Source organism: Rattus norvegicus, chromosome 8 (genome assembly GCF_036323735.1).
Source record: "Rattus norvegicus strain BN/NHsdMcwi chromosome 8, GRCr8, whole genome shotgun sequence".
In the NCBI taxonomy this organism is placed as follows: Eukaryota; Metazoa; Chordata; class Mammalia; order Rodentia; family Muridae; genus Rattus; species Rattus norvegicus.
Genome location: NC_086026.1, coordinates 62,202,829 through 62,210,705, shown reverse-complemented (window position 1 = coordinate 62,210,705; position 7,877 = coordinate 62,202,829). Strand labels below are relative to the sequence as shown.

Sequence of the window (7,877 nt, the reverse complement as noted above, 5' to 3'; positions counted from 1 at the left end):
AACAAACTCCAACTGTTTTTATTGGACTCCTTTCCCAGGTAATTTATTCTCCCACGCATCTTGCTTGACTCTGGCCAGGGAAGTTTGCCTTAGACCTGGCCATGGGAGCAGGCCTCTGAGGTGAGGTTAATTGCTGTGCAAATGTGATTTTAGCTGTATTTTCCTTAAGCAATCCAGGACGGTCCTTTGGCCTCCCACTCTTCCTTGGCCTCCTGGCAGCCAAGACATGCATTTTCCAACTCAAAAAGGTCTGCTTTTCAAATTGCCTAGCCTTTGATGCACTGTTGTCTTTAGTTGGAGGCCAAAAGGTTTAAGTCAACTGGTTTTACACTGGTATACACGGATCTGATGCTAGAAATGTGAGATTCTTAGGTTCTTTGAGGAATATGGGATAAAGGATGTAGAGAGTGGTGGTTCAAGGCAGGTTTGTTTAGGGACAGGGGGACCGAGGACTGGAGGGTTGTATTGGTTGTCACCTGTGATAGAGGATGAAGGCCTGACTTAACACCATAATAGCAACCAAGAAGTTGTAGAATGGACTCCAGAGGCGCCAGTTGTCATGAAAGAAGGCCATACTTGGGGGCACCACACTGCTCTAAGCCTGGATAGGGGAAGAGGTAAGGGTGAAGGAGGGAGAGGCTGACTGAAGGTGGCCCAAAGTGGTGTTGAGATGTTCCAAAAGAGGTGATGGAAGTAAGTGTAACAGGGTCATGCACCTTGGAGAAATTCAGTTGCTTATAGACCAGCTGGGGTCTCCCCGTACTGCCCTTCTAGAGTCTCTGCATAGGAAGGGCAGCCCCTTGATGTATCCTTTGGCACAGTTCATCACCTGGGCCAATAGTAAGTCTCCATAGTGAGACCAGTGGTTCGTGACATGTGGGGTAAGCTCTATTCCAGCAGATGACTGAGGTAAAGGGGTTTGTAAGGTTCTGTATCTGGTACACACAGGGTGAGGCTGTTAGGAAAGAGTATTCCTTTTATTTACATAATATGTGTTACTATTCTGTACTGATTTGAAGTAGAAATGCTCCCCAGAGACTCAAGCACTTAAGTCTTGGGCCCTGGTTTTTTTTTTTTTTGCTTGTTTGTTTTGTGTGTGTGTGTGTGTGTGTGTGTGTGTGTGTGTGTGTGTGTGTGTGTGTGTTTGTGGATGTTTATGTGTGTGTGTGTGTGTGTGTGTGTGTGTGTATGTGTTGGGCTGCTGCAGAGTAAAACTCAGGTTTTCATCTTCATAGGGCAAGCATTTTACCAGTCAGTTATCACTGCAACCCAGTAATAAAACAATGATTTATCTCCATCTGCCTGATTTCTGTATGTGCAAATTATTGATTCTTCCAAAGTCTGTTATTGGTGCGTGATCTGAGAAACCTAGAATCTGGAGGGGGATGGTTCATAATATTGGGTGCAGCCTGGGTTTGTGGCTCTCATTATTAATTAATATCTAGAGGCCACAAGGCATTTTCTCCTCGGCAGCTTGCAAGAGCTCTGTATTGTGCTGTGCGGCCATTTTATTTTGCAGCTGCATGGTTGACTTCTAATAATCCTGGACTTATGAGCGGCTTTAATGTGTTTAATAAGTGAGCCACACGGGAAAATGATCTCGGGTCAGTGCAGATTATGGCCGCTTCCTTATAGGCAAGAGGGTATTTTCATATAGGAATGTCGGGGCTTCTATATGGAGGGGGCTGCAGAAAGAGAGTGCTTCCGTGGATCTTAACAGAAACCAGTCAGGTTGTCAGCTGCAGCTGACATTATTAACAAGACCACAGTGTTTCTTAGACTGTAGGGAAGGTTAAAAGGAATCTGAGCTTCAAAAGCAGTGGTTCTCAACCCGTGGGATGCACTTTGGGGGTCACATATCAGATATCTTGCATATCAGATATCATGCATATCAGATATTTGCATCACGATTTATAGCAGTACCAAAATTACAGTTATGAAGTAACAATGAAAATGATTTTATGATTAGGGCTCACCACAATATGAGAAACTATATTAAAGGCTCACAGCATTAGAAAAATTGAGAACCATGTTCAAAAGGAAAGTGTGTTTTTAGTGGAGCTGAAATGTGTGTGTGGGCTCTAAGAGTTTTCTGTTTCTCTTACTGTGCTGCTCATCCAGGTCTACCAAGACAGCTACATTCTCCTCTGAGTTCACTGGCGTTTTCTAGCTATAAATCTCTAATGCCAGTCCTAAGTAGTCCATTACTGAACTGGCGGCCCCCAAACTCCATTAACTGCACTAAAGGGCAAGGGAGAACATGGAGGGAACAGACGTTCTCTAGTAGTCTATGTTGCCTTAAGAGGGAGTCCTCTAACCCTGTCCCATTATGATGTCTCATGTACTTTTTGTTTTGTGTCTTATAAGGTTTTCTACAGGAGCAGAGCTGAAACGTGGGCTGGGTTTTTTACTTGCCACAAGTAGTGGTGGGGAGTTGTTTCACTTTTTTTTTTTCCTTTTTAAAGATTTTTTTTTCTTTTAACTCGGATTTACCGAAGCTTTTCTTTTCTTTTCTTTCTTTTTTTCTTATTATTAACTTGAGTATTTCTTATATACATTTTGAGTGTTATTCCCTTTCCTGGTTTCCGGGCAAACATCCCCCTAATCCCTCCCCCTCCCCTTCTTTTTTTTTTTTCTTTTTTTTTTTTTCGGAGCTGGGGACCAAACCCAGGGCCTTGTGCTTGGTAGGCAAGCGCTCCCCTCCCCTTCTTTATGGGTGTTCCCCTCCCCATCCTCCCCCCATTGCCGCCCTCCCCTCAACAATCTAGTTCACTGGGGGTTCAGTCTTAGCAGGACCCAGGGCTTCCCCTTCCACTGGTGCTCTTACTAGGATATTCATTGCTTCCTCTGAGGTCAGAGTCCAGGGTCAGTCCATGTATAGTCTTTAGGAAGTGGCTTAGTCCCTGGAAGCTCTGGTTGCTTGGCATTGTTGTACATATGGGGTATCGAGCCCCTTCAAGCTCTTCCAGTTCTTTCTCTGATTCCTTCAACGGGGGTCCTATTCTCAGTTCAGTGGTTTGCTGCTGGCATACGCCTCTGTGTTTGCTGTATTCTGGCTGTGTCTCTTGGGAGAGATCTACATCCGGCTCCTGTTGGCCTGCACTTCTTTGCTTGAAAAGAAGCTTAGAAAGCTCCAGAAGTTAAAGAGAAAAAGAGACAAATGAACAAGGAAAGTAAGGGAGGAAGCTTATAGAGCTGGGCTTCAGTGGAAGCAAGCTCCTTGAGGGGCTGAATGAATGTCCTTACTCTCTGGAGCAGGGCGGGGACTGCTTACCTACTGCCCTTTGTTCCTGAGAGGTTGAGAGCAGTCTTTTTGTTTTGGTGCAAGGACTGAGTCTCCTGAGGCCTTCGATCAGTGGTTCTCAACCGGTGGGTGGAGAACCCTTTGAGGGGGGATGTCTAAAGACCTCTTTCCTAGGGGTCACCTGAGACCATCAGAAAACAGTTATTTACATTATGATTCATAACAGTAGCAAAAATACAGTTATGAAGTAGCAACAAAAATAATTTTATGGCTGAGGTCACCATAACATGAGGAACTGTGTTAAAGGGCTGAACATTAGGAAAGTTGAGAACCACTGCCTTAGAGAGTCCTGAGGCAGAGAAACCCCTGGATCTGAGAGGGACATAAGAAACTGCCCATTTGTGTTGTACCAAAATCCAGCACAGTGGCCCCAAGATATCCTGCTACACGGTATTAGTTGTATAAACTTCAAGACTTCACATTTTTGAGACCCATAAAATAATAGTGGATTTTCAGAATAATCAAGTGCCTGGGGTCTTAATTTGCAGAAAGGGTGCCATCCAGTGGAACCACAGCAGGACATGATCATGACGGAAGGATCTCAGATCCCAAAGGTTTAAGAGGATTAGACCTAGAATTTCAGTTTCTCTAAGTCAGATTAGCCCAGGAAAATAACAAGGAATAAAAACAGTTTGATGGTTATTTAATAAAAATGGTTTGATTTCAAATCACAACCAGAATGGGGATAGGAACCAAAGTAAAACAATGGAAATATGATTGACATATAACAAAAGAAACATTTTCTCAGAAGCTGAACTGGAAGATATGAAGTTTAAGCAATCCTGTCTATGATATCACTTAAGATACAATTTACAAAGACATGGGGCGAGGGATGTAGGTGTTGGCAATGGATTGGTGCTACATAAGAATGCAGTTCAACACTCCAGCTTATTCCAAAGAAACAGCTTGAATTTGGAAATAAAAGATGTCAATGAATGAAGGAAAACTGCGCATGTCCCCGATCATTGGATGTAAGAGAGCGAGATATGGTGTGATGAGGACCGTGTGGTGAGCCTGCCTCTCCTGATGTGGTAGATGCTATTCTTTCTGTTAATCTGTTAAATTTAGTTCCAAGATACAGAACTGCACCAACTTGGACTTCTGGGCCCATCTCTCTTCATCTGGATGTAGGCAGTTTCCCCTTCCTAAACTTAATGTCACCAAGTTTATAAAATGTACACATCTTTCTTTGCAAACTGCATGATACGAGTGCCTCACCAGCAAACAGATAACCTGTATCACTTGCTTCCCACATGTGGCCCTTTAAATTCTGCTGGCTTCCCCTTGTAGGTATCCTGCAGACAACCATTTTGTTTTCAGACATCCTGGATGGCAGCCCATGGTGGCCATGAGGAAATCTGCCACACCTCTATCCTCACAGCTACCTGAGCCTGGACCATCACTGCTTCCTTAATTGTGAAACATGCCCCAGAGGTAGGTGTCCTGTGTTTATGTGGCAGTCATTGTTCCCTACCAAAGCATGATTCACCTTCGCCACCTTCCAACATTCCAACAGTGGGTGCAGGGACTTGGGAAGAGGCAATCCTTTCTCCAAGATTCTCCCTTGTTGCTGTGACATCCATAGTCTTATGCTGCCCCAGTCTCTGACTTATTCTAGTCCTCACTGAACATCAGAACGAAGAGAAGAACATGGAAGTCGGACAGATGAAGGTGAAAAAGCACTATAATCCTCCCCTGACTGATAATGTGGTAATGGTGACCATGTGACCTTTCTTATACCCAACCATCATTTAGTCCCCTGCCTGTAGTCATGGGCAGAGCTGGACCAGCATAGACCACCAAAGCCTGTGGACTTTAACTCTGTAACCCAAAGACAGCAGATGTCTTTTAGTAGGCTGGCCCAAAGACAGAAAGAGGAGGCAAGCATGACCTCTCACAAATTCTTCTGCCAGAAGTTGGCAGTGTTCTTGTAGCAGGCAGTGAGTGAGGTAAGCGCTAGCCAAGACGGTGAATCGATAAAGGCCTATAACCTGGTGACTCTTTAAATCAATATTTTAAAAATAGTTGTTTAAAATTGATATAAAGTAAAGGGGAGTTTTAATATTCTGCTAGTTCATCTATTTTTCCCTCTCCTTTTATGTCACCGATGACATTATGCGGTTATAGTTTTATGTATTTTCTAAATGCCTTTGGTCCTTTAACGGTGGGGCACTTTCAAAGTTTGTCACACGGGTCACACCGTTAACCCTGTGCTTGAGCTTCTTTGGGCTCTTTTGTTTCTTAGTTTTTATGCCAGTCATGATTGGAAAACCTTAATCACTTCAAGTTGCTGGGGACAGAAAAGATCCACATAGAAATGTTTATTAAGTCTTACTCAAAATGCTTTAAGATTTTTTTGTGCCTTCTATACAGGTAATTTTCATTTCCCAGTTGTTTCTGCTTTATGCATTTTTTTTTGAACCAAATAGTTTCTTCAGAATCATAAAGTAGAGCTGACGAGATAGGTGAGGGATGAAGCGGTTGTTTGCTACAAGTTCTACCTGAGTTGCAGCGACCACTATTACCAGATTGCTGTAACTGACTGATACACCGAGTGTCTACACCGAGAGGTGAGTAAGGTACGGAGCGCCCCTTTACAACTTCACTTACTGCTGCCCATCTCTGTGTGAGTCACACCAGCATTCACTTTGCTTGTGACATCATTGTGTTCCGAAATGAACAGTGTATTTCTTACACAGTTCTGACTGTCCTTTACCAGCTGACTTCACCAACTTCACCCCTTTCTGAGTCAGGACTGACTTGGAGAGGACAGGAGAAACTGCTCTACAACAGCGTCGAAGGCTGTCTTGGCTCCAAGTCAGTGTAGTCAGGATTATTCACTTGAGTGTTGGGTTCTGGTGGTAGCCAGGGTAGAAGTGGCAACTGAGAGTTCACCTTAGTGAAAGCTCTTCAGGACTTACCAATGGCCAAATGTGGATAAGATGTTTATGTAAATATGGCTGCCCTTTTACTTCACAAGCAGTGGCATTATTGTTAATAGAATTCACAGGGGAATCAGAGGAGATATCTAAAAATCTTTTGTTTCAATGATTAAAATATGCTGTGTATCTATTAGCTGAAGTAGTTACAATTAGTCACATTTAACTAGTAAACCTTTAAAAATGGCTCATGAGACTTAGGAGTGAGTTTTAAATATTACCTAATTTTTTCCCTTTTATTAATTTATTTACTTTACATTCTGATTGCAGTGTCCCCTCCCTTCTCTCCCTCCAGTCCCTCCCTCTTGCCTCCTTTACCCCTAATTTAGCCTCTTCCTCTTCTTCTCAGAAAAGGGGAGGCCTCCCATAAATATCAACCAGTCTGGGCTTATCAAGGTGCAGTAAGACTTGTGCATCTTCTTCTATTGAGGCTAGAGGCAGCCCAGTTAGGGAAAATGAATCCAAAGGCAGACAATGTAGTCAGAGACAGCCCTGCTGTCACATGAAGACCCAACTGCACAACTGTTACATATGTGCAGAAAGCCTAGGTCCATTCCATGTCCCCTCATGGGCAATTCTAAATATTATTTAATTTTAATTAATTTAAGTTTAAAGTTGTTACTGCATGTAGTTAATACTATTATATTCTTTATGTAAATCTACAATAGCCCTTATTATGGTTTGGTAATTACTTCTAGATTTTGGTAAAGTCTTAGTGAATGTTTCTCCATCTTGAGTGGCCAGAGTTTCACTTCTTCCCAGAAATGTGTCAATTATAATAGTTTGCTCCACTACACACACACACACACACACACACACACACACACACACACACACAAAACACATATTAATTTTTTGATTATTTGATATTTCCATCATATACCCCCATCTCCTTTCAACTCTTCCTGGATCAACCTACTTTTGTACTCACTGAACTTTTGTCCTCTCCCTTAAAAACAATTCCTAAGAGGCAGTCTCTAACCTGACACACACAGCCCTACCTCCCTGCTCCAATGTTTCTGCCTTCCAGGACTTCAGGAAGCCTAGTAGCCCTGGGCTTTTCCCTGCCCTGTTTGAGCTCCATCTTCTTTCCTATCCACACCTACACCAGTGGCAGTCATGGAGCAGTGCACTGTGGTGTCACACCCCACAGTTCTGCCTGCCTCCCAGGAGGCCAACTCTTACTGGACACACAGCAGTCACAAATTAGCACATCACATCTGACCACACAACTCCACCTGCTTCCCAGGAGGCCTACTACAGTTCGGGACACTCACACCAACCAACACCAGAAACAACAAAATGGCAAAAGGCAAGCACAAGAACATAACCAATAGAAGCCAATACAATATGGCATCACCAGAATCCAGCTCTCATACCACAGCAAGCCTTGGATATCCTAACACACCTGAAGAGCAAAATTGTGGCCTTAAATCTTATCTCATGAAGATGAGAGAGGCCTTTAAAGAGGATATAAATAATTCCCTTAAAGTAATGCAGGGAAACACAATCAAACAAGCAGAAGGCCTTAAAGAGGAAACAAATCCCTTAAAGAAATACAAGAAAATACAATCAGAAGAAGGAAATAGATAAAACAGTCCACGACCTAAAAATGGAAATAGAAGCAATAAAGA

The 7,877-nt window shown here is 43.0% G+C and overlaps 1 long non-coding RNA gene across 10 annotated transcripts in view; it reads left to right on the top strand.

Annotated features, from left to right (window-relative positions):
- Nucleotides 1-2,744: 2,744 nt before the first annotated feature.
- The window catches only part of LOC108351705 (uncharacterized), a 53,552-nt gene continuing 48,419 nt past the window's right edge, over nucleotides 2,745-7,877 (top strand). For all 10 annotated transcript variants that reach the window (XR_010054184.1, XR_010054183.1, XR_005488190.2 and 7 more), the window contains exons 1-2: nucleotides 2,745-4,738; nucleotides 5,734-6,121. This is a non-coding gene — a long non-coding RNA (uncharacterized LOC108351705). The remainder of the gene's footprint in view (nucleotides 4,739-5,733; nucleotides 6,122-7,877) is intronic.